Source organism: Acomys russatus, chromosome 21 (genome assembly GCF_903995435.1).
Source record: "Acomys russatus chromosome 21, mAcoRus1.1, whole genome shotgun sequence".
Lineage (NCBI taxonomy): Eukaryota > Metazoa > Chordata > Mammalia > Rodentia > Muridae > Acomys > Acomys russatus.
Window position 1 is genome coordinate 30,868,417 of NC_067157.1, and position 18,939 is coordinate 30,887,355.

Here is an 18,939-nt window from a genome sequence, read left to right on the forward strand (position 1 = left end):
TAGAGCAAGATTGCATACTGTAATACTAAAAGGACTTAGCTTGAGAAAAGAATTCAAAAGAGAATTGAAAAGTAAATATAATGAACTTCTCTCTCCCAGAAATCCCTTCACCTCAGGAGCTGCCAGGAAAGAGCCCCAGAGAGTATGGTCCCGCCCACCTCATTTCTTCAATTTAATGAACTAGTAGAACCTTACAGTCTGATCGGTCTACACAAAATTACTCGGCAAGTGTTTATTTATAGGTTTGTAGACAACCAGCAGCGCAGAGCTTTAGATCTCTGTTTATCCCCATTTGTTCTAGTAGTCTGTCATTCGCAGACAGTGGTCAACCTTGTTCCTATTGAGGCTGGCCTTTAAAACTTCATTCTTCCAGAGCTCAAAGGATTTGGCTTAGGAGCTAAGGAGAAACAATTGAGTGACTGTAGTTTTGGAGACCTGGGTGTGCTTCCAGCTGGAGTTCAAAGGTATACTACCAGGGTGCTCAAGAGGGTTGCTGTGGAATTAGTTCTCCAAATACCCAGCCCTCTGTTTTCTTTTCTTTTGGAGAGTAGTGCGGGGTGGGATATAGCACGCTAGTTTGCTTTTGAGTCTTAAAAAAAAAAAAAAACCAATCTGTTCTTACTAAAATGATGGTATTATTTTTCCCCTTAAGGTTGCTTTCCAATGAAATTAAGATAAAAATTGTGTTTGGGATTTTGTGCTGCAAGAGTGTTTTGTTTGTCTAATTTGACTTATACAAGACTGCTTGCCAAAAAGAGTGCTATACACAACTGAAAAATAAACACCAAATGGTAACTGTGGCTGTGCCCAACCCCAGAGGCACAGAGCAAGCGCAGGGAACAGCTTGTAAGTACATCTTACATTCTCACTGGTTTTTTTCTAAGCCACCTCCTCCCCAATATCTTTAAAAAAAATTTTTTTAATAGCTATCCTAATGCTGTGACTGGTGCGGAAGAGAACCTGCAAGCTTCTGGAGCTCTCCCTGAATTCGGCAGCAGGTGTCGATCTGACCTTGGGATTCTTTATGTTTTTTCTCAGGTCCTCTGGGTGCCTGGCATCTTCTACTTTTCCAGCCTTGTCCTCCTAGGCCTCCAATCCTTGCCCTCCAGAGCTCAGCTGCAAGGACCTGCTGGGCCAGTCCTTACTGTTGTCATGGTGTTACCAAGGCCTCATATGAAGAGAGAAAAGGGAAGAAAGGAAAACAGGACAAGTAAGTAACTGGTAACTGGTACAATCTTTTAGAGAAGACTTTCCCCCCCACAGTTATATTTATAAGTTGTATTTCCCCCAAGTGAAATAAATATAAAACCCTCCACAAAAGATTCCAATTTTTAATAGACCCTTCGAATATATATATTTTGGAAAGAAGTTGAATAATGGATGAAGGAACAATATCTAAAAAAGTTACTTGTAAAGCTGCTGAGAGGGCTGGCAAATGTGCTTGCAGCTAAGCCTAGAGATCTGAGTTCAGTCCCTGGGGCTGATGGGGTGGGCAAGAGGACTGACTCCTGTGAGTTTCCCTCTTTTCCTCCACATACTTCCATTGGCACACTCGCTGCCACACACATACTAAATATGAAAATAATAAAAAAGGAAATTCTTAAATTAACTAAACCTTCCTCAACATTTCTCTCCTGTAGTAGAAAGAGAATGCCTAAAAATATATTTTGGGAAAACTGGGTGAGGGATTGGGGATTACCTAGGAATACAATGCTTTAAACCATCATTTCTTAAACTTGTGAGATAATTTTAGATAGTATAGAAAAAAAAACCCTACTATTTCTACATTATAAATTCATTTATAAGGTTGTCTTCTCTTCTTTGATTTCCATTTAGAGTGACAATAGAAATTTTCCTTTTCAAATAAACTTATTTAATAAAAATAGATATAAAATGACAAACATACACCTATAACCATATTGTGATTAAATATTTATTGACTACTATAATGCAGGGTACATGTCAAGAATCATAGAATTGTTTAATAGATGCTAGAAAAGGCTTTGTTTGAGTGAACAGCATACAGGACTTTGCCTTGCCAACAGTAACCTTAAAACTCAAGATTCCTGTTCAACCTCTCACAAAGGTGGACTGAACACAGGGCAGTTTATTTTACTCCTAGATGGCATCTGTGCAACATATGCATAGGTAAGTACTGTTATTAGAAGAGCAAGTAAAAAGTTGAGTGGTTAATATTATCAAATAATTCTGAGGTTTCGGAGGGATAACTTCACAAATATATTTTTAGGAAAATGCATACGAAGTTAGGAGGAAGAAAAGTAATTGCAAAAGCCATTGTGCTGAAAGTTTAGTTTAGAAGAGAGCAAGGAAGCACACAACCTCTTTTCCACCAATAATTTATTAAAACATCAAATTTTATTTAATTATGAACCTTCCCATATGTTTAAGACATAAAGCCAATTTATGAAGTTTTATACCAAAAAGAACTAGAGCCTTTGTGCCTTTTGAGGAGAATGCTAAATACACAACGCTCCTTAGTTCTTACATAGCATTTACTGTGTTCATGTGTTCATACAGACTCCTATGCACTGTATTTAAAAAAAAAAAAAAAATCACTCTTTTCCTGACCACCACAGCTACTAAAAGTATCACAGAGGCTGAAAAGTATAGATTGTGATGTATCAAGAATGGGTTGAATCTTAGCTTTGTCATGGGGAACCAAGTTGCCAAAACAAACAAACAAACAAAAACAAACAAACAAGCACCAACAAACCACTTTGAGCTATGGGTTGGAGACAATTGAATTAAGGAGGTTTTCTTGTTGCTATTGTCCCCAGAGTGGTACTTCTCTGTGCTTAATTGGTAAGTCTGTTCAAACCCAGGACTGTGCTCTGGATGATGCACCCTAGGCACCCAACCTATCACCACTAGAAACCTTTCTACCCAGAGGACCAGAAAAGGGAGAAGTTCTGCCTGACAGCTCAAGCTCTCAGAAACTGATCTGCTGGAGGACAGGGCCAATGAGCGAGCAGAGGGAAAGGTGACCTCCATCAGCTTAAATCTGAGGCCACATCTTTCCCATATCCTCTCCATCCTTGAAGACAAAGCCCCACTCATTAAGAACAAGTATTCAGAGTGGCTTTTCCTTTTGCCCTCGGACAAGGCTCCTGCTAGTAACCTAAAACCCGAAGCTCAAGGGAAGGATGGAATTTGTTTTTCAAAACTTTTCAGAATATAATCTAGTTGATAAAAATGTTAAAACTAAATTTTCCTGGGGGGGGGGCAGTTTTTCATCTCTAAGGCCCACACCTAAGGCAGCAGCGTAGGGGGTTCTTGAACCATGAACTTTGTGGCTAGAGGCCGCTGCTTGGTTTGTCTTTGGGGGGGGGCGTAATTTCGATTTTTTTTCTGGCCTTGTCTATCTTTTATATAGGCTTAATTGTTCTTGGGAAATTAATTAAAGCAACACACATGAACCATTAGGTGACCACTACAACGACTGACAGTAAATTCGAAGTAAAGTCGCAGGACAGATGTTGCTAATAGATGGTGGATTTTAGGAACGGAGTCTCTCTGTGGGGGTGAAATTTGGGGATTCTCTTTGCTTTGAGGCAGGAGTGTGACGTTTAGATTTGTCTGTGTAGAATGAAATCCTATGTAGGTACGTAAGGCATAAGCAAAAGGCATGGGCTAGAAATGTCATTTCAGCAATGTGCCCTGAGCAGCTCTGACTGGCCCTTGGAAGTCAATTCATTCCTGTCTGACCTTTGGGCGCCTGGGAGGGGTGCCTATAGCTGCACCCAGCGCTGGAAAGGGCCCAGGCACTTCCCAGGGCTGCCTATCTGCACACTGGTAACTCTTTCATCGCTTACATCTCCACGGAAAAAGCTATTCCCACAGCCCAGAGAAAGCTCCCGGCGCTGGTGTTGGTTGGTGTTTAACTGTTAGAAGAAGGCAAGAGTCTCTTTTGCCTCCTACCTTGGGGTAAGTGGTAAGAGTCCTACTGAGGGGACAGGGTAGCAGGAAAGCCATAGCTAAGTCAGGGGACTGCTGCCTAGAAGCAGGTGGGGACTGGGGAGCGCAGCGGCGGGCTGGTCCCTTCAGCCCAGAGGCCTCGGCCGCTAGCGCCAAGCTGAGTGGGGGCGGGGTGGGGCGGTGCAGAGGGCGCGGAGATTACCGCGGCGCCACCAGAGACGCGCAAGGCCCGAGAGCCCCGGAGGTCCCCCCACGCGAGACCGAAAAAAAAAAAAATCCGATGACACCAGGCAGTTTCCCGAGGTCGAGTAAAAAGAAAGAGCTTCTACGCTCGCCTGGGTCCCCTGCTCTTCCAGCGGCCTGCCCGGAGGCCCCCAGCGGCCACCCTAGCCCAAAGACGCAGGCTGCGACGTCCCCTCTGCCACTAGGCTCCAGCTCCGCGCGCAACTGAGAGGCTGTCTGAGGAGCGGCGGCGCACGCACCGCACCGGGCGGTTCCCGGCTTGGGCGCAAAACTTCCACCGAGTCGGCGCCCTAGAGCGGGGAAGGAGCTGGGGGGACCAGCAGAGGGACGCCCGGCGACGACGCGGGGCGCGCGCTTTCTTTTTTCTTCTGCTTTCCCTGCCGCTCGGCAGCCAGGACTTTTGGCTCGGCTCCTTTCGTCCTCCCCCCCCCTCCTCTCAGCCGGTTCCCCCACCCCGCCCTGTTTCTTCCCCACTTGTGTAAGCTATTTGTTAGGGGGTGGCCGAAAGGGATGTCCTGTTTTCACCAGAGACACAGCGTGAAGGGAAAACTTAGACACTGGAAGGAGCGAGACTAAATACCCAGATCGGACCTGCGGATCAGGGACTGGGACAGACAATTGAACTTCTGGAGCCCAAGGCGGTCCAGGCCGCCAGAGGTTAGTGTCTTCCTCTCTTCATCCAACCGGGTTCCTGAAGTCCGAAGGGGTTCCAGATTTGGACGACCCTCAAACTGTCCCCTAGAAGTGCTAGCGACTTTGTAGTGCCTTGTGGGGAGCTCTAGGGATGAAAGGCGCGCGCTGGGAGAGTGTGCAAGCCCAGGAGTTCTCCCGGGGTGACCCAAGACTGGTGTCCCAAGGCTAGGGCCGCTAGGACCTCAGTGGAGCGCTCCTCCAAGGAAGACCCTCAGCGACCCTAAGGTCCTCAGTCAACTCTCTTGTCCGCTGCTGGCCGGCTGAACAGAGGGAGCGGGACCCGGATGAGTCTGGCCATATCAAGGGTGAGGATCCTACCTGCCTGCACCCCGCCCCTGTGTCTCCGGGGAGCCTGCACCAGACTTTTCCCACTCCCACCGCGTGACATTTAGTTCTTTGTAATGACCGGTTACATGGAGTAAGGGTGCTGCCCCCAGAATCCCCCTAGAGGGCTGTGGGCACCTGGATGTGCGAGGAGGCCGGGTGAGCGTGCACTCAGGGGCTGAGCTCTGGTCCCCAGGTACCGGTCGCGGTCTAAATAGCGGCTGCACTTTAATAGTTCTATGTGGCGTGGACGAATGTCTCCAGCAGTGCGCCAGGGTCTGTGAAATTAGAGGCGCCTTGTCAGAGGAGTCGCGTTCATTGGCTCCAGGGGAGGATGCGGTGGAGAGATTCTAACTTCCCCAAACCAGAGGCACCGGCTGGGGAGAACAGGTTTCTCTCAGAACTCTCTCCCGGTCGAGAGAGGCCTTAGGACGCTAAATGCTTGTAGCCTAGTGAACAGGGAGCCAGAGAGCATGAGCCCGTTTCATTTTGCACGGCAAAACCTTTAATTTTATTTTTCTGTTGGCATTTCTCTTTTCTTTCTTTCTTTTTTCTCTTTGTATTCGAGATTCAGAGTGACTATGCGAGGAAATGGGGAGTTTTTGGCTGAGTCCAGTGGCTGAGCGGTGGCAAACGAAGAGGGTGAAGTTTGGTTTTTTGTTGTTGTTGTTGGTTTTTTTGTTTTTGTTTTTTTCTTTTTTTGTAACCTTCTCCTTGTTTGAGATGTTAGCGCCTTGTTTCGCTGGCACCCGTCTTTCATGTTCCGGGGAGGCTGAGGGGGGTTGCGATTTGAGTGGCCTTCTCCTTCACTGTGGACAGCACAGGATGATTCCGGAAGCCTCCTATGCCAGAGGGCCCCCAGGAAGGTGCGCATCCCCGCGCAGGGGACAACCTAGGTGGCGGCTAGCTCCAGGCATGTATGTGTTTTGGTTTCCGTGCAGCTCCACGTGGGGCACCTCCGTGTGCGTGTGTGTTGTGTACTTGATCTGTGAGGAGGTAACTGGAGTCTCGTGTTCAAACCCAGTGGGCCCTTGGCCATTAATTTGCTTTCCTGGCTGTCATTACAGACACTTCCAAAATCTGATACCTAAAGAGATCCAACAGGTTGGGTTTCACATTAAGAGCCCATACTTAACAGTTTTCTTTCTCCCTTACCCCCTTTGGCTCCGCACTCTGGGACCAACGTAATTGTTGGAGCGAAATACATCTTCTCGAATATGGCATTTTGTTGCTCTTCTCTTAGCGACCGCCTTTTTGCACCTTCTGGCGTTTGTCAGTTTCAGCGTGAGCTCCTGGGGGACATAGGTGGGAGTCTTTAGGAGCCTTTAGCAACCGCGGGCTCCCATCAACAACTTCTGAAGTTTCATTTACCCCTGGGTGACTGACAGCATTGAAAGTGGACCATGACTTTTTTGTTTGTTGAGTTCTTCTCTTTTAATTTAATTTATGTTTTTAAAAACGACTTCTCCAAGACAAGACTTGTATCTGATACAATTCCCCAGCAAAGTTTGATATTTAAGAAGAAACAGTGCCTACTTTTTTTTTGGTATTTTTTTAATAACATGGGTTTTTTTTTGTTTATTTTTCGTTTGGTTTGTATTGTTTTGCTTTTTTGTTTGTTTGTTTGTTTTTGTCAAGTTTATAGCTGAGAAACAAAAAGAGGCCAAGGGGAGAGAATTTTAAAACAAAATAATTTGAAGCATTTTACTATGAATTTAAAGAGATTTGCATTTAAGGACACTTACATTTAAACAATTATCTCAAGAAATAGAAAAAGCTACAGCATCACCAGGCAGACTGTTTTGCAATAATACCCAACACTTTTACAAACAGTAGAAATAGTTTGCTCCACCTGATTAAAGGCTGTAGGTAATTCAAAGACAAACATTTTTTGTGATGTCTGCACATGAATGTTAGAAACAAACAAACAAACAAACAAACAAATAAACAAGCAAGCAAGCAGCCCTTTTACAGTAGCAGCTTTGGCCATAACATAGTTGAACCGGCTTGAAACTTCACAGTCTAAGGACTGAGGACTAGTCTTTATCCTAGCCACTAAATGAGAACCCGATAAAAGCTGGTTTTCGAAAGAACGCCTGTTCGCCTTTGTGAAGTAGGTGAAAATAAATACCCTTTCATGTTTTGAGACCACCTCATCAAAGGGAATTTCACAGTTATAAAGAAAAAAGTGTATTTAATTTTCCCCCTTTTATTCGTGTTTATTTCATTGAACATCACAAATTTTAACTTCTCATAACTCCCTGTATGGGTGTTTGTAAGTAGCAGTGTTAGCTAACACAGTCAAAAGAAAAAGTTTCAGAACCCTGTAACTTGTGTAAAAATAAGTTGATTTGAGAACAGTTTTATTCTCATTAAGGAATACAGACATGGACGCTTAGGCATTTTCTAGAAGCTGAATGAAAAAAAGTCTTTGTGGAAAAGTTTCTTTTTGAAGACAGATTTTTCAGATGGGTGGTTTGCAAGTTTAGTATTTCTTAAATCTCTCTGGGTTTTTAAAAAAAAAGCATATTCTCCATCACTAAATTGTCTTTTATTTATATTGTGATTTATGGTGTAAATAAATTTCACATGGCAATGTGAGGTACAGTGTCCAGTTTCATGTTTTCAGTCACTGATGCAAGTTCTGCATGGCTGAGGCCATGTCTAAAAATATATTTATGTGGCTTGGTACTTCATTTGTTAAATGTGATGAACCCAGAGTTAAATTGTGTAGAGATTTTGAAAGGGTAAGATGATAGAAAAATCCATGGCTGTTGATAGGAAAGTTAGAGTTTTGGAAAAATACAATCTAAACTTTTAGATAATAAAATTAAGCCTTTCTCCCCCCTCCCCCCCACTTATTTGCAGTAGGAGCCCACAGGTTTTATGTGGAATTAAAAAAGAAAGATAATGCCTTTTTGAGATCCGGTCAAGTGCTATGTAATTTAAGAATGCAAGCATTTATTATGCTTTTACATTATCTTTTGTGTGTAAACTTTAGAATACTCAACGTTCAGTAAAAACAACCCCCCCACCCACACTCCCCCCTTACAGGGAGTTTATTCACCATAATTCTGTACTGCAGCTGCTGATCATATTTCATGGAGCTGTTAAAGCACTTAAAACCTAAAATTAGGTACTGTCTGGTTGTAAATATTTCAGATCACTTATTTGAGAAACAAACAGAAAAGCCCCGTTATCAAAATATGGAGTCCTATCACAGGAGAGCCCCGGGGCAGACCTTTACCAAACTCCTAGTTATTTTCTTGGTGGGAATACAACCCTGACAGTTTCTTTTTCCGAATGAGTATTAACCTCCCATATTCTCAACTCTTGCACGGTGCGCCTCAGTAGAGTATCTTAAACTAATTGTGTTGAGAAGTACAGTTGGGGATTTTGTTACAATGGTTACTGGGTGTAGGAAATCAACACCACCCGAAATGGGAGGCAGTGGTGCCTACCTGCTCCTCTCATGGAATTTTCCTGGTGAGCTTAGCCATGACAACGTGTTCTTTCAGGCATTTGCCCTCCAGATGGGTTAGGTGCAGAGGTGTCTTTAGCTGCTCCTGTGTTCCGTGCTGCATTTCACGGCTTGACGTGTTTGAGTGCGAGGGACTTGAATATTCATTAAATTGTGCACTGGAGCCAAGCTTGGCGACAGTTAGCCTGAACTTGAGTGGAAGAAAATAAACAAGAGCCACATATTCAAAAGTATCACAGGCCACTCTGCTGGCTTTAAGGGGCCTGAAGACTTTGTAAACATTACTGTCACTTAATATTGCTCTGGCATAGCACATTAGCGTATGCCCTGGTGATGCATCCCTTTCCTCTGAACTTCCTGTAGATTATTCTTACTCTATCCACATGTTTGCTGCAGAGGGGTGCAAGGAAGTAAAAATGAACATGCCACTGTCCCTACTCTCACTTCTCTTTTCCTGAAAAATAGATGAAACTGAATAATTAAAAACAAAACAAAACACAAAACAGAAGCCATTTTGACCCATCCAGCTCACATTTATAAAGAGCTTTAAGGCAGTTTTCAAAGAGTCGCCTCTAAGTCTCAAGTAACCTTTTCTGTCATTGGAAGGTGCTAATTGATCTTAACACTGACCTAATAGTACAGTTTGATATTTGAAACCTTTCAGTACTGGTTTGGCCTTTTTTTCTCACCCTTCAATTTCAGTGCATGATCGATTAAAAAGGACACCCTATAAAGGTATCAGAAAAACTTTCCAGTATGAAACATTTACATGAAATATGTTCACAATTTAAAATGTTTGAGCCATTGTACTTTAATAAGCTTTTGGACAGTGGAAGAAAGAACCATATTGTCCTATTAGTAAATTTGGGTCATTATCTGAGAAGCAGTTTTGTTGGGTTATAAGACAATGTCTGTCATCACATTTGAGTATTTTCAAACCAAAGTCTCATTACAGCCGTACAAAGTAGATACCATGAGGATTTATATCTAAGATTGCATTTTCTTAAGTACATTTATGCCTTAAGGTATGCTTTTAAATAAAAGCAGTCTTCTCAGAATGGTTGCCTAATAACTCTCAGCTCAAGTCAACACCCTATGGGCTCAAGTGACCTTCCTGATGGCCTAGCTAGCAGCAATATGGGATCTAGTTCATGCAAAGTAAGTGGGGCTCGTTGCTCTTAACCCTTCAGCTGTGATGTGAACCAATGAAGAAGATGCTCTTATTAGTCCTGTCTTATCTGTGAAAAAGGCTGAGATCCAGCTTTACAGCAGCAGAGTGGAGGCAAGATCTTAACATCTCTATCCAACCCTTCTCCTCTGGCATCAGGCTAGGCAGTTGCTCCCACCAGTTCTGTGTGGGAATCTTGCCAGAAGGGGTATGATGACATTCGTCATTTATTACCTAAGAGGAGCTAGATCTTAAGAAATTAAGGTTAACTGTTCATTGCACCTGTGACATCACAGAGCACCTGTGATGTCATAGATAATGTTGCTCAAGACAGTCCATAATAATGTACTAAAGTGAAACAAATTTAAATGCCCATGTATTATCTTTTTATTTATTTATTTGTGTGTGTGTGTGTGTGTGTGTGTGTGTGTGTGTGTATGTGTGTGTGTGTGTGTGAAGATAATTCGTGGGAGTTGGTTTCTCTTTCACACCAGGTAGGTTCCTGGATGGAACTTGTTCCATTAGTCTTGGTGGCAACTATCTTTACTCACTGAGCAATCTCACCAGCCCCTTAAGTGCCCATGTAAGGAAACAGCACGTGCTTGGCCCAAATGGGGAATGGTGGTAGTAAGCACCGATGCTGTGAAAACTTGGGGGACATTTTGCAGTCATCAAGACTTCATGGCCATAATTTCTTTTTTGCTTTTCAAGCTTTAGGCCTTTGGTTTGATGTTACCAGTTTTTGTTGTCATTGTTGTTGTTGTTGTTGATGTTGTCTGTTTGTTTGTTTTTGTTTTGTTTTTCTGCTTTGCTCTTTTTTCAAGCTTCAAAGCTGATTAAGAATCAGTCTCCACCTTTATATTAAGTTCACTAGGAATGAAGTGCCTAAGAGTGTGCAGTGGGTTCCTAAGGCTTAAGTGACAAGAGGCCCAGGCATATTTCAGAAACACTTTCAATTTATATGGCTATTATACTTTACATGTATAAATTTACTCTCCAGGTGAATATTTTTCCCTATTAATACCTCTTTTAAAATTTTAATGGTTTTTTTTTTTTGAAGGAAGTCAGTGGCTCTCCCTGCTATGTGTTTATCTGTTTAGCCTCATTTGTTCAAATGAGAGCTGACAATGTGGCTGCCAGAGAGATGTCAGGGCTCTGTGTGATTCAGGAGTGCATAGCCTCAGACTTACTGACCACACTTGTCTTTTAATGTCGGGGCCTCTGCAATTCTCTATAAGAATCTTCAGGTGTATGAAAATAACTGAGATGACAAGTCTTTTAATGACACTTGAGAGTACCTGCTCTCGCATTTATACAGTGTGTCATCATTATAGATTGGTGGTGTGAACCTCTAGTCATAGCCACTGGAGAGGCTGAGGCAGGAGGGTCACATGAATTAAGGTTTGACCTCATGAATTGGGGCTTTGGCCTGGGGCATGTTAAGAGACCCAGTGTCAACAAATAAGCAAGCACACAGGCTCTCACGTGCCACACGGATGTAGGTCCACCGTAGTGTTCAGCAAAGGCTCTGTTTCCTGGATTACAGCTAAGCTGTTGTATTCGCTCCTCACCGACTGCACTTCATTTCAACTCTGAGAACACAAAAGTGAGTGCAAACATCGAATGTTCTTCTCCACCTGTGCTTTCTTGCCTTGCTGAGGCAAAACACAAAACCTAGGTACCTCTGTGTGGGCTCTCCTGGCACATTTCTTCTTTAAAGGCTTTATGAAGAAATGCCATCCCTAGGCTAAATTGATTTTCAGGTAAATTATTGCTACTGTCTCTGTTATTCTTTCCCCCAGTTCTTTATAAAACTAGAGGGGCATTTCTCCCAAAAGACTCCAATTAAATCATAGAAGTTTACATTCATATGCTATTAAGTTTAAGTAGGCTCACGAAGGAGGCAGCATCAGGGTTGAAATTCCATCTTTAATCAACTAGGTGTAGCTCACACTGAGGAGGCCTAATCTGCACAAGGTCAGATATACAATTCGCAGACCTCTGCATACTCCCAAAGGAGTGATCTTTTCATTACATTTCACCCCTGGCTTTGAAATCCCTAATGTTCTAAGATTTGAAAAGACCCTAGTGTTGTGACTAAGAGGTTGGCTATTTCTAATGCAATGTTCCCAGTACGCTGAGAAGCAGTAATGACTTGGAAAGCCTACAGGCCTCTTCTTTAGCTAATCCTTTCTCCCAAGCTTTTGGATCCGAATGCAAATGTCTATTCATATGTGGGTATTACTTAGGAAATTTTAGACAAATTTAATCACAATGTGGGTAAGTCACATTTCAAATTTCCTTCTACAAGTCTGCCTGTAAGCTCAGACTGGGCTTCGGGTAGGCAACTAAGAATGTACCTCCTGCACTGGGGAGATATCTCAAAAGAGGAGCTGAGTTAGACCACCTCCGGAATCCACATGAGAAAATGCAGTGTGGTGTGGTGTGGTGGCACGCATCTGTGATGTCAGTGTGATCTCACCTGTCTCAGGCCCAAGCACCGAGACAGGTAGATCCACAGATGACAGGTGACTCCCTGGAAGCTTGCTACCCAACCAGCCTAGACTATTTGGCAAGCTCCAGGCCAATGAGAGAGACCATGACTTAAAAGAATGGATGGTGGATAGGACCTGAGGAATGACTGTCCTTTGGCTTTCATACATGTGCATCAAGAAATGAACTTGTACCTGCATGCACTGGAACATGTCATACACACAAACTAAAACTGCAGTAAACTTGAGAGGTTTTCTTTTTCTTTTCTTTTTTTTTTTTTTTTACATGAACGTTAGGGGTTAAGATAATGGTAATGTTTTGTTTTGATTGAATCAAAAGAACTTTAATTTAGCTGTATTTTATATCATTAGTTGCTGCCTTTAATTATTAAAGGCTTTCTTAACAGAAGTTGAGAAGTTGAGTTTTGTTACTAGGAAATGCTTATTCAGTGCTTTTAATTATTAGTACTACTGAAGACGTGAAAAATTAACATGAGACAAAGAGGCCCAACTGCCTCTACTCCACATTGTTTTGAAGACATCGAGCTTTGGGTGTCTTGCATACTTGTTTTTACATCTTTCTCCGAAGACGGTTAGCCACTGTAATCAACTCAACAGGTTCAAACCTTGGTCATTCATGTCAGTACCTGATGGACACTCGTTCTCTATGGACATGGCCACAGTATTGTCATAATAAGATGCCATAGTAATTGTGACATCCTAACACTTCTCTCGGAAGACAGTTCTGTACTACGCATCATCATATTCCTCAAATATTCACATTGGTTTATACTATTATCAAGTCTTGTCTATAGTTGCATTTCTGTACAAAACTCTGTTGCCTTCAAGGCAGGTTCCAGAATTCCTTACAGGATCTTCAGTGTCCTTCATACTTACAATTCTGACCAGATCGCCATGTTCCTCTCTCAACAAGCACTCACAAGACACTTCTCCTCCAGCCACAGGGGGCGCTGCACTTCTCAGATGCGTGTTGGTCATTCCCTCTTTATCTCTTTGCGCATGTGGTCCAACTTCACAGTATCTTTTCTTTGCCTTCGCAACTTCCTTTTCCACTTCTTTCCCAAGATTTGAAATGCAAAGTACTAACTACCTCCTTCAGAGCCCAGGTTGGATATGTCTTTTTCATTCCTCCCAAAGCACACACTTTCTACCTTTAGCACTTAAGCCTGTTGACTGGAAGAGCATTGCTGTGTAAATCCTACTCGAGACCATAGCTTCTCTATCACCAGTTATGGTACACAGTTTGAGAAATAAGTCTGTGTTCACTAAACTTTCCTTTGAGTGAATGACTAAAGACACTGTGTATGAGAGCAATGGGACTGAAAGTCGACATCCATCACTGCCATGAGGCTGGTTGCAGTGAAAAGGAAGCATCGCATGGTTGGAAAACTTTAGAGAGACCTCAGGGATTTAGGATATTAACCCAGTAAAATTGGAGCCATGAATCCGTATCAAGACCCAGACTCTCTCTCTCTCCCCCCCCCCAATATGTATTACATGTGTACATAAGTGCGCACATATCCAAACATGTGCATATGAATCCATGTGCACACATGTGCATGTATGAGCATGTGTATGTGCATGTGTGTGTGTTGGGGGGGGGGGTTGTGCACATTTTCTTTTTACCAAAGTATCATTAACTCAATGCTTTCATGGGTAAGAGAAAGATTCTGAAAACTTCTGGAGGTGTGGGCATTTTGTAGAAATTTGAGGGACCCAATTCTAACCAGAATGGGGCCAGGGCAGTGGTGGGTTGGGTCCAAACACTAGCTCTTAGAAACAGGCATCAGAAAAGCTAGTTCACACTTCATGTGATTTTGGCTTGTTTCCTTGTATGTCATAGAGCATACTGCAGGAAGGTGTTTGCTTGTTTGTCAATAAGAATTCCGTCGGTCCATCAAGTAGCCCATTAAGAACGATGTCTTATGTGAGTAGACTGATTTTGGTTCTACTCTTTGGTAGAACACCCTCAAATGATGCAGGTAATTAGAGTTGAAGGGGTTTTTCTTTTTAAACCTCACGTTGTGACCCATAATTCGCCTTTAATTATAAAACTTGAGCCTTCCGGGGTCATCTTGGTAAATCCGAGGCTGCATGCAGAGGCCTAGCTCTCTGGGCAGATATCAGACCTTCTCAAAATGTCGCTTGATTAGCTATATTGTGTTATATTTCTTTTATAAAATATTTACAGTACAATTATCTAGTTATGCTTGGACTTGCATTAATGTAGCTCTTCAACCGAGCTAAGCAATTGTAAATACACTGTACAAGCTAACACTTGTGCCCCCACTTGCTTTCTGAAGCCTGGAGGTTTGTTTGATTGTAAGTGAAGATGAAAAATTTCAAATATTCACAGACATGATGAACTCCGTGTAAAATAAAATAAAAAAAAACTTTAGCCATTGCTATGATTCTTACCTCACCTCCGACAGCTACAAATTATCAACATCCCTACTTTTAGAATTTACCACTCGGTCATTGGGTTGAGATATGACAGACAGCAAGATGAAATGGAAGCAAAAATGGGGAGTTAAATGGCTGACTCTCAAGATGCAGCACCTAACCTGCACAAATGTGGTACCGTGGATTCATTTCCTGATGTTTAGATCTTAGTTTCTCAGTCTCTGATTATGGGGCCTGGGACAGGGGCACTTGTTCAGGGGGTGTTCTTTTGGCCATGGCAGAATGTTCAGTAATGCTCTGCTTTTATGTAGTAGATTCCAGGAGACTCTGCCTCCTGCATGTCTGCAGTCTCCAGCCACTATCTGGTGTGCTCCAGTAGAAAGGAATTGCTCTCAGTTGAGAGCACACAACCCATGCAGCTCTTCGTATCTCTTGATATCGTGACAGACACCCAGAACTCTATCGAAGAGGACTGTTCTACTCTCAGTCAAGTGTGGAGAGTCCTAATTCCTTCCTCCTGAGTTTAAACACAAACGCAAACAATTCTCATTGGTCTGTGTTGATAGATGCATTTCACACACAGAGGATTTACAGATAAGCTCAGGCAGGTTAAGAATCACAGTGGTGTTTCCCTTTTCTGTGTTTATGTGGGAAGAAAGGCAGACTTCCTGGGACAATAGTCAGTAAGTAAACATTTATCTGAGCTACCTCTGCTATTTCTTCTTCTCATGGTCACTATTATTCTTCATAGGAGTATTTTTTCAATTTTTAGTAGTGACAATTATCTAATTACCTATATCATCCTATGAGTAAAAATATTCAGTAGTAAGAAAATTTTACTTTCTTTAGTGTAGAGTGTCCTAAAGATTTCTTTTTTTACAGATAGCACTGTCTAAAATTTAAATACTTGGTGCATTGAACCATTCATTTATTTGTAATGAGAATTTTTCAAATGGGGGAAGGTGTGACTCAGCGGTAGAGTCCTGGCCTCTGAATGCACAAGGCTCTAGGTTTGGTATTTATGGAGACAGGCAGGAACAGAGACAGAGAAAGGCATACAAAGACACACAAAGAGAGAGACACAGAAAGGGAGAGAGACGCAGAGAGAGGCAGCGAGGAGAAGAATGCAGAGGTTACAGGTATATGTGCCACTACAGCGAGCAGAAAGAAGTTTTTGAACAAATTTCCTCTTAGCTTTCAGTTTGTACAACAAGTTTGGAAATTTGAATTTAGTAACAATTATACAACTCCGAAGAAAGTAATAACTAAGAATATTACATGAAAAAAAAACCCTGTCTATTGATGTGGAAGCAAATCTAGGCTTTTACTGTGTAATTCTGCTGGGCTTCTGTTTAACATACTGTTTATATGAGACTGGTGTGAGTTGACTGGAAGCTGGGGTATAGTCTGGGAGTTGCTGCCCATGAGCTGTTTAGGTGCAGGAGAAAGATGTTCTAGAAATCACTTGAAATGCAGAAAACAACCTGTGATGTCAAACACAACACGAGGGAGGATGATAGGATCTCCATCTCTGAGCTGAGTGTTTAACTGTGAAACTTTACTGTTGCAAATTCAGGATCACCCGCATATTCTTATGAACTCTGAGAGGTAGATGATTACTCTTTTTACCTTATAAATTAGTGGCTGAACGGGTTCCTGAAGTCCCACGGGACGTGTTGTCTTAAGGGGATTTATTCTCACTGTGTGGGGTCTAAGAACCATGCCACAAGGACAGAACCAGGCCAACCTAGAGATTTCACATGACTCACTAACTGATACTCATGGACAAGCTCATGGAGAAACTCGAGAGAAAGAAGGAAGGGGGGTAGGAGGAAAGGAGAGGAGAGGGAGAGAGGGAAAGGGAGAGACAGAGAAAGAGTGTGGGATATGTCCTATGGCTTATAATGTAATTTTTAATATAGCTTTAGGGGAGAAAATCATGCAAACTGAGTTCACCTTATGTGGCCAAAACAACATCTTCCTAAGGCAATCAGGAGCCTGCATGCATACCTGCTAGCAGAGAGGTGTAGTAGGTGCTGAAAACCCCAATGCGGATGGGAAGTGGTGGGGGTGGGGTGGGGGGATGGGGGGATGGGGAGGGTGGGGGGGTGGGGCGGGTGGGGGGCGGGACCCATGGGGGTCCTTTCTGGAAGTGTTGGGTTGGGAGTGATTTAAGTGAGGGGCTGAAAAGATAAGACTTTCAGTCTGCGAGGAGGAGCCGTGTGCAAGGACAGGAAGCACGAAGAAGACACAGCAAACCTCCTGCCCATCCAGGCACTGCGTGCCAGACATTGAACAGGAAACCTGGTAGCTGCTTATGTACTGGAGAGCAGCCAAAAACCTCAGAGATTGTGTTCTTCCAAGTGAGCACTTCCCTGCTTCATAAGTCAGAGAATGTCCGGAGTATTCGAGCCCTGTATCTACTTTCTCAGGCTGGTTCTTTGCTCTCTAGTCCTGAACGTGGTGGGACTTACTAATTCATATATATACATATATTTTGGCATATAATACAAGCAGTCACTTCCGTTTCTCTCCCTGGGCCTTCCCGCCCCCTCTTACTCCACTGCCCTCCACTACCCAAACTCCCTTAGCCCACCTATCTGACCAAAAAGAAAAATATGTCATCTGTCAAGGCTTAGCTCAAATATCCCCTCCTAGGGGAAGCCTTCCTTGATGCTTGGGAGGACTGAATTCTTTTTCTGTGTAATACCATAATACTCTGTTTGGGTTATTAATACAACTGCACATTGTGTTGGACTTAACTGAATTCGAGTTTGTCTGCTGGAGAAATTCTGAGTCCTCTGATGAGAGACTGTATCTTTACCCCTCTGTACCCCCAACAGTGTAGATACTGATGGCCTTTGAAGAGCTGGGCTAGTGTATACATGCCTTCTAAGAATATATGCAAAGATAGATAGCCACAATTTATGGTTTAGAACATTAATTCTCTATTGCTTCTATTCATGGAGACTATTGGGTACTATCTATTTTAAATTATTTAAAGTTTCTTTTTGTTTTTTGTTTGTTTGTTTGTTTGTTTTTACCAAACTAGTGCTGTTTTTCTAGTGGGAGGAAAGAAGTTCCCAGCATGAAAGATTTTTATTTGAGGAACCGCAGTGCCCATACTCCTGTTCCCTCTAGAATTGAACACTGACCTCGCCAGTTGCTTCCTGACAAAACAAAACACACATTATGTTATTTTAAAGGGCAAAAATGCCCAACCTGCAGAACTAAGGGTTTTGTGGGGGAGAAAGCATGCATTTCGGTCAGTGTTTCAGACCTGGAGCCCAGACCTCCCCAATGTGTGAGAAGCCCACGAAGCCCATGGTGAGAGGAATGAGGTCTTTGTTCAGTTGCAGTTGAGGAAGGAGCTGGTTCTGTTCAAGTTTTTAGTTGTTTGGGTTTTTAGGCATTTTCCACATAGAGATGAGTACGATTCTTCAAAACCACAAACTTGCTTATGTAGGAGGGGAAAAAAGCCCTTCCCACGTCCAAAAATAACATTAAATTAAGACTATTGTTTCCAATAGCCTCAAAAAAATTGTGGTTTGATCTCCCTGTCTGAATCATCTCGGACGAAGCTCTGCATCACAGTGACGCGTGGTTGCTCACTGTCAGAACAGGAGCAGGAGCAGGAGAATGGGTGGAGCCTAACCCTCCCATTTTTCTTAAGATGCTTGAGTAAGTGACAGTAAATAAATCTGTAAACAAATGGAGCTAGAATAAATAGATATAGATCTAATGCCTTAGACACCGTGTATAATGCTTTGCTTGTGTCTGACACAGAGTCACAGACCGGAGTTAAAACAACTGCGTGTATGTCCAGACTCTGACCCAGAGTTGTACTAAGAATAAGCAGTGACATTAGCAATAGCTGCCCCTGGAACTGAGAGATGGGACAACTGAGGTCACACAGGGCAGACAGTTGGTACCGTACCAGAGTCTTTTTCTTGAACCAATTCCGTTGAATAAACTAATGAATGTATTTAATAATCCAGAGCGGGGTTGGGGGTGGGGAGGAAGGGGGGAAACCAATGCACAATCCATGCTACCAAAGCAAGTTTCTTTACTGTAGTCACTATATTAGTTATAGTTGATTTAACATTGAAACAAGACCTAAGAAGGGTTACCTATGAAAAGTAACTGGGAGGGGACAAGGGATAGGGTCCTATGGTCTT

General features: G+C 42.9%; 1 protein-coding gene across 11 annotated transcripts in view; it reads left to right on the forward strand.

Moving 5' to 3' along the window:
- Positions 1-4,527: 4,527 nt before the first annotated feature.
- Eya4 (EYA transcriptional coactivator and phosphatase 4) overlaps positions 4,528-18,939 on the forward strand; it is a 214,167-nt gene continuing 199,755 nt past the window's right edge. For all 11 annotated transcript variants that reach the window (XM_051164321.1, XM_051164322.1, XM_051164323.1 and 8 more), the window contains exon 1: positions 4,528-4,836. The gene's annotated coding sequence lies outside the window, so the exon portion shown is untranslated. The remainder of the gene's footprint in view (positions 4,837-18,939) is intronic.